The sequence below is a fragment of the Phycodurus eques genome, chromosome 12 (assembly GCF_024500275.1).
Source record: "Phycodurus eques isolate BA_2022a chromosome 12, UOR_Pequ_1.1, whole genome shotgun sequence".
Classification (NCBI taxonomy): Eukaryota; Metazoa; Chordata; class Actinopteri; order Syngnathiformes; family Syngnathidae; genus Phycodurus; species Phycodurus eques.
In genome coordinates this window covers 10,817,623-10,823,622 of record NC_084536.1, presented here as the reverse complement: position 1 = coordinate 10,823,622, position 6,000 = coordinate 10,817,623, and the positions used below count along the sequence as shown (strand labels likewise).

Here is a 6,000-nt window from a genome sequence, read left to right as displayed (position 1 = left end):
AAAGCTCTTCAGGAGAAAAGTTAACGTTAATAACACCAGCTAAAAGTATGTCGACTTTAAAATATACTTGTGTCTTTGCATGACCTTTAAATCACAGTCTCGACTTGACTCACAAGCATAATTGTATTAGCTGGATGAACAAACACAAGCCCTGTTAGCCATTTTTCCTTTTTACAGTGGGTGGCAGAACCCTTGAAATTAAATAACAGAATGGATATGAGTTTGATTTGATTTGTCCAAAAGGCTTCTCTCTCTCACAAAGTTCTCTCACAGGACTCGATATCAGTAGCAGTAACTTCCTCTGGCGTTCATGAAGCCCTCGCACCTTCCCACTGATCCTGTTTGTGACATCCAGCGTGTGACGGCACCGCTGTGAGTTTATCTTCGGACAGATAATGCCACCCTCCCAAGAGAACGCTGCGCTATTGTGCGCTCAGAATCATTGATCTTCCTGTCATCGTCTACAGGAAATCTAGCTGCTGCTGTCAAAGCAATTTTACAATGAGGGCGCACACGCAAACTTTCCTGTACTGTTCATCTTGGACCGGGCCAGAGATCAAATTACCAGTTGGCTTTGGACCAAATACACTTTGAGTGGTATAGCAAGTTCATCTGTCTGCCTGCCCGTCAGTCTGCCTGTCTGTCCATCCACCTATCATCTATTATCCCTCCATCCATCCACCTTCAAACTCATCTACCAACCCCTCTATTTATCCATCCACCCATCTATCTATCTATCTATCTATCCATCCATCCCTCCGCCGACCAACACATCTACCAACCTGTCTATCCATCCATCTGCTACCCATCCGTCCATTCATCCATCCATACATCTTCAAGCTTCACCATTTGGTGTCGCCCATCTCGGATCCTTGCCTGGAGTTTGTCAAAGTACGAGGCCTGGAATTGACCCAAAATGGCTGCTTCGAACCAAAATGGCTGACTTTTTGGAATTGTACAAAAAATATTGCTTGTTCTGATAGGGCCATATTCTCCTGTTTGTGCGTAAGGCTTCTTTTATGTACCTGGCTTGCGCGCTGTCAAGGTGCGCCGATTCTCCTGTATATGACATCTGACACACCCCCTGTACTGGGCAAATATGTGCGCAACCGCCCACGAGGCGTGACTCATTGAAGTCTCAGGGAGGCTGCTTTAACTGGCAGTGGAGTTTCCTGAGATATGTGATTGTTACAGAAATCGATTTGGAAAATATGTTGACGATTTAAATATGAAATTAACGTCCGTAGCGGATCCGGAAGTTAGGCGTCGCCAGTGAGACTTGAGCACCGCTCATCTAACAGGGTACTTTGAAAGAACTTTTTGTATTCTATGTTAAATAAATACTGTACAAGCAATGTAATTTAATCAGAATACTGTGCTTATGACTGAATGCTGTTTGGAAGGCCATCAATACGAAAGCGAGTGAGCCAGCTGTTGATCAGCATTGCCCAGCAACCATAGTAGCGCCATACAAGCTAAATGGATTTCACGATCGACTTTGACATATATCAAATAAAAACAAATGAAATTTAAAAATCTTACACACCATCGCACCATTAAGAAGACTGCAGTTGCTGTGAGCGGTGCTTTCAAACAAACTCCCAAGCCGCCATATAGCTTGTCTGAAGCAAAAATGTCTCTCACATGTAGATGAAAAATAGTCTGCTGGTGCTGAATTTGTCTTTGCCAGTTAATGTGATATAATGTTGAAGTTGGCCGTTGATCAGGGAGACATTTATGGCCGTTGGGCAGTTGGTGAAGTACTGTATATGGGCCAGGTGTCTCCCCCACCATCGGCATGAGTCAGCCGCCGGGCGGTCACCAGCCGTTGGAGGCTCGTAACATGGGAGCAGTTAACTAAATCAAAATGTGCAATATGATGTTTCACCTTCCCGGGGCGCTCGACTTCCTATAGCCTCTGGAGTGCGAATGAGGAAACACGCTATATCTTTGGGAGAATATGCGATAGGCCAGATATGACACGGAACACCCACACTTCTGCGTTACTCCACCCAGAGTGCATAATGGCGAGAAGATGCGCAAATGGAAAAATTAAGTGGACAGCAGAATGGGAGCAGTCAGAAAAGCACGGAGCTGCGAGCCTTTTCTGACTTAAGCATATAGGAGAATATGCCCTATAGAGAATACCTGAAGAAAACACTTGAAGACAAAGTAACTTGTGCAGTTTATTATCTTTGTAAGTAAGTCAGACAATTTGACATGGAGAACTGCAGCATCTTGAAGGTCTGGCCAAGAGGTGGTCTCAAAGCTGGATTTCTTAGTTGTATATCTGTAAATAATTATTATTTTTTCAATCAAAAGCCCTTTCTCAGTCTTTTTCCATCCATCCATCCCGCCATTCATCCATTTTCTGAGCCGCTTCTCCTCACTCGGGTCACGGGCGTGCTGAAGCCTATCCCTGCTATCATCGGGCAGGAGGCGGGGTACACCCTGAACTGGTTGCCAGCCAATCGCAGTCAGTCTTTTTTGTGTTGTTTTATAGTTTGAGGTGTCACAAAAGCCAAACAAAATATCCATCCTCTCGAGGAAATGCATGCAGTCGGCTTTATACCACCTTTCGCTATTGTTCATGAGCAGACAGACTGCAGTTACTTCTTCTGTAGTCTAATTTAACCGGGTGTTGCGATTCTCTATTAAAGGTACAAAAACACACTGAAACCAGTTATACAATATCAAATATGACATTTTCCATTACAATACACACGTACACAATATTATGTATCACATTTGATTTTTAAGTGCTATCCCATTCTAAATCCATATGGTTTAACAAGTTGTTGGTCTACCCTTTGCAGCGGTAACAGCTTCAAATCTTGTGGGAAGGCTTTCAACAAGGTAGTTGATGCAAATTTTTGCCCATTCTTCCAGGATCATATTTGTGAAGTCACACACTGATGTTGGACGAGAAGGCCTGGCTCACTGTCCACTCGAAATTAACCTAAAGATGTTCTCTTGTGTTGATGGCAGTCCTCTGTGCAGGCCAGTCAAGTTCATTCACACCAAATTATCTCATTCATGTCTTTATGGACCTTGCTTTGTGCACAGGTGCACAGATATGTTGGAACAGGAAAGGGTAATCAAGGTTCATAAAGACACTGATGAGAGCGTTTGATGTAGATTAACTTGATTGGCCTGCGCAATCCTGACCTCAACCCTATAGAACACTTTTAGATTAATTAGAGCGGAGACTGAGAGCCAGGTCTTCTTGTCCAACATCAGTGTGTAACCTCACAAATGCACTTCTGGTAAAATAGTCATAAATTCTTATAAACACACTCCTAAACCTTGTGGAAAAACTTCCCAGAAGAATTTAAATTGTTAAAACTGCAGAGGGAGGACTGATGTCATTTTAAACCCTATGGATTAAGAATGGGATGTAATTTAAATTCATATCTGAGTCAAAACAGGTGAGCAAATTCTCTTGGCAATACAATACAGTGTACTTGAAAATATTCAGAATTTTTCAGATATGTTGATACCCCCAGAAGATCATTCATTCATTGAAATAATTAAGAACGATTCCAAGAGGGTCTTTAATAATCATAATCACAATCATGCCTTGTATCTGTAAGAAAATCCCAGTGGTGATTTCTTCGTAATTTGCTCAAAGAGCTTGTCATCCATCACTCTGCCTTTGAACAGTTGAAATTTCAAAGTGTCTCATTTCACGTGCCTCGAGGATGAGTTGGAGAGGATGTTTATGATGTTGTCACTTTCCATCCCCGACAAGCTAGGTTAAGTTGTACCATGTTCAAATAAGCTTTGGGCACAGGTCACTTTGAGAGGATAGTTATTACATTGTCACTGTCTTCTACACATCTACTCAGCTGCCTCGGTTTATTCCATTAGCGGTTAGCATATCGGCTTCACGGTCAAGAGGTTCTGGGTTTGAATCTCCTCATCCTTAGATGTGAATGTGACTGTGAATGGTTTGTTGTCAATATGTCTAGATTGCGGTTGGCTGGCGACCAGTCCAGGGTGCACCCAGCTTCTCTTGCTCAAAACTGGGATAGGGCCCGGCTCACCCACGATCTTAATGATTATAAGTCTATTGAAAGTGGATGGATGGATTTTTTTGAAGGGCTTTTGTTGGCCAAATAACAAGCAGTCATTAGAGAGTCCATAACAAGCAATTGCTTGAAAAAGATGAGTCCGTGATTATCAAAATTGGATTTAGACGACATTAAGGAAATTGACGCATTAAATCCCATCGAGTTGCACCCTGTTGCAATTATTTAGAAACCCAATAGCTCGTGTCCACCCACGTGAACCCATCTCTGTTTTTTGATGGCCCTCAACATACACATCACAATTCCACATTTTATGACAATATTATATCCCTTTTTTTGTACAGTATAGTAAAGAAGAGTGTTTTAGTCACTGGTTTTAATGTATGTTTCAACACCTACACTTTTTTGGGGGGGATGAAACGGTTCAACACCCACACTTTCCCTGATGAAAGGGATCAAAACCCACACTTTTTCCAGTGAATGGGTTCAACACCCGCACTTTTCCTGGTGAGTGGTTTCAGCACCCACACTTTTACTGATGAAATGGTTCAACTCTCACACTTTTTCTAGTGAAAGGGTTCAACACCCATATTTTTTCCACACCCATACTTTTCCGGGTAAAAGGGTTCGACACTGACACTTTTCCCGATGAAAGGTTTCAACATCACCCACACTTAATCCACTTTTATCATTATCCCCAATTTAAAAATGTTATGGTCAGAGGTGTCATACCCATGGGGAATGTGGAGGTTTTGACACCTCCCCTTCTTTTCCTGGTGAATGGGTTCAACACCCACACCTTTCCCACTGTTGTTGTCAATATCACCCCCCCCAACTAAAAAATGTCATGGTTAGGGGTATCATTCCTGTGGGGGTTATGTGCATCTAAACACCCACACTTTTCCTGGTGAAAGGGTTCAAAATCCACACTTTTCCCACTGTTACCAATATTAACCCCCCAACTCGAAAATGTTACGTTCAGGGGTGTTGCACCTGTTAGGGTTGTGGGCCCTTCAGCTTTCTGGGTGAATGGGTTAAACACCCAGACTTTTCATGCTGTTATATCAATACCGTGCCCCCACCCCCACCCCCAACTCCAACACGGTCAGGTGTAGCTTTGAGGGTTTAAGTGTTTCAACACCCACACTTTTCCCATTAAAAGGGTTCAACAACAACACTTCAACAACAACAACAAAAACATTTCGGTCAAGGATGTCGCACTTTTGGGGGCTGTGGCTATTTTAACATTCACACCCTTCCCGGTGAAATGGTTCCTTCATTCGGCCATTCCCCCCCGTTAAATAATAATGAAATGAATCATTTCAGATGCACTTCCTGTACTGAATGTCAGTGCATTTGCAAGTGTATGCAATGATGTGTCCGTCCACTCTCCACCAAGGTGAAGTGCCCCGCGAAGCCAAGCCCCGCCCTCCTCGGATATGCATTCGTTGTTTGAGTGACAGCAGAAAGGAAGAACAACAATTGGGGTCGGGGAGCTGCCCGCCTGCCGGCGGACTAGTTTGTCTCTCTTGGCTCTCTTCTTCTTCGGGGTGTCTTGAAAACGCCTGGGAATGCTCGCAGGAACCGTCAGACGAGCACCCAAGAGTGCAGACTGAGGTAATGTGTCGTCCTCGGGGAGCAAGAGGTGTGTTCGGCTTCCGAAGTCAAACGTTCGGGAGGTGGATACAAGTACTCATTGATGTAAAATGTCACACAAGTTGTGTTGTTTTAAGTGTAGTGACGAGGTACAAATACTTAGGTACTGTTCATAAGTAGTTTATCAGACGGCGGTGACGCTGGTGTATTTATTTTTTTCGGAGGACTTTTTACTTTTACACACTACATTTGAAAGCAGATATACGTACTTAATACTCCTTACTTTGTCCAAATAGGCTCGTTACTTCTTTGACCACCGCGGATGACATGACGTAAAAAATATAGACAAAGGTTAAGTCAACCACCGCGGTCT

The 6,000-nt window shown here is 43.3% G+C and overlaps 1 protein-coding gene across 4 annotated transcripts in view; it reads left to right on the top strand.

Annotated features, from left to right (window-relative positions):
* The first annotated feature begins 5,513 nt into the window (after positions 1-5,513).
* The window catches only part of hdac4 (histone deacetylase 4), a 143,313-nt gene continuing 142,826 nt past the window's right edge, over positions 5,514-6,000 (top strand). For all 4 annotated transcript variants that reach the window (XM_061691208.1, XM_061691206.1, XM_061691205.1 and 1 more), the window contains exon 1: positions 5,514-5,648. The gene's annotated coding sequence lies outside the window, so the exon portion shown is untranslated. The remainder of the gene's footprint in view (positions 5,649-6,000) is intronic.